Genomic DNA, 1,324 nt, shown 5'->3' with positions numbered 1-1,324 from the left:
CAATGTTAGTTCCAGGTGTACGGCAAAGCAATTCAGTTATACATACACATTTTTTTTCAGATTCTTTTCCATTATATGTCATTACAAGAAATTGAATATAGTTCCCTGTGTTATATAGTAGGTCTTTGTCATTTACCTGTGTTATATATAGTAATATGTATCTGTTAATGCCAAACTCCTAACTCATCCCCCCTAAATGTTTCCCCTTTGGTGATCGTTGTTTGTTTTCTATGTCTGTGAGTCTATTTTTGGTTTGTAAATAAGATTTGTATCCTTCTTTCAGGGTCTACACTTAAGTGGTATCACATGATATTTGTCTTTCTCTGACTTACTTCACTTAATATGATAATCTCTAGGTCCATTTGTGTTGCTGCAAATGGCATTAGTCCATTCTTTTTTATGGCCGAGTAATATTCCATTGTACGTATATGTGTGTGCATGTATGTACATATGTGTGTGTGTGTGTGTGTGTAAAATGTTCTTGAATTGATTTTAAACAAATTATTCTATTGCTTTAATTAAAATGGGTCTAGCTGAGGTCTATCAATGGGGCTTTTTCTGTAGACCCACATCATTGGAATCACCTCACAGAGTAGCTCTGCTTTCTTTTACTCACAGAACTACATGTTAGATCTGTGGGAAAGAACTATAAAACAGAACTGCTAAATAAACTATGAAAAACCTAATGGTCACACTTTTTTTTATCTTAAGTATTGGCATATTCCAATGATCAGTTACTGTTTTAGGGTGTGATATCTTAGAAGTAAATATAATTTGAACTTAATGCATGTTTAGAGGGTGTCTAACATTCAGAACCAGGCAGATCCATCCCCTCTGAGGCTTAATATAGTCCTAAAGTAAGTTGCTTGAGGAAATTGGATCCCAAAGATTATAGATGAGGAGTTTTAGAAATATGTCCATGTTCTACTGAAGATCTAAGAAGCCCAACTAAAAGAACTGTGGACTGAGCAAAAATTCTTTTTGAAAGGGCTATCTTGAAGATTATGACTTAAACATTGGAGGAACTAAGGTGAAGGGCAGTGGAAAGAATCACAACATGTGAAATTCTTAAAAAATTTATGGACTTAAGTAATTCTGCCTATGTTACACAACTTTAAAAAGTCTTTATACTTTTTGTTAAAAAAAGTCTATTTTGGGTTTTCTATTTCTTCTGAAATAAGTTTTGGTATATTAGAACATTTTCTAGGAAATTAGGCATTTTGTTAATATTTTAAATACACTGGAGTAACATTAATTGTTGATCAGATTTGCTTGTGATTCTTAACATAGCTGTTTGAACAAAAGCCCTGAAGCTGGTCTACTC

At 33.1% G+C, this 1,324-nt stretch overlaps 1 non-coding gene across 1 annotated transcript; it reads left to right on the top strand.

The window, feature by feature from the left end:
* Positions 1-532: 532 nt before the first annotated feature.
* Positions 533-659, top strand: LOC116285130 (small nucleolar RNA SNORA18). The gene has a single exon (XR_004194812.1). It is a non-coding gene; the product is annotated as a small nucleolar RNA SNORA18 (small nucleolar RNA).
* Positions 660-1,324: the final 665 nt, after the last annotated feature.

This window comes from Vicugna pacos, chromosome 22, assembly GCF_048564905.1.
Source record: "Vicugna pacos chromosome 22, VicPac4, whole genome shotgun sequence".
Taxonomy (NCBI): Eukaryota; Metazoa; Chordata; class Mammalia; order Artiodactyla; family Camelidae; genus Vicugna; species Vicugna pacos.
Note: the sequence above shows the minus strand (reverse complement) of the source record. Positions and strands in the feature narration are given on the sequence as shown.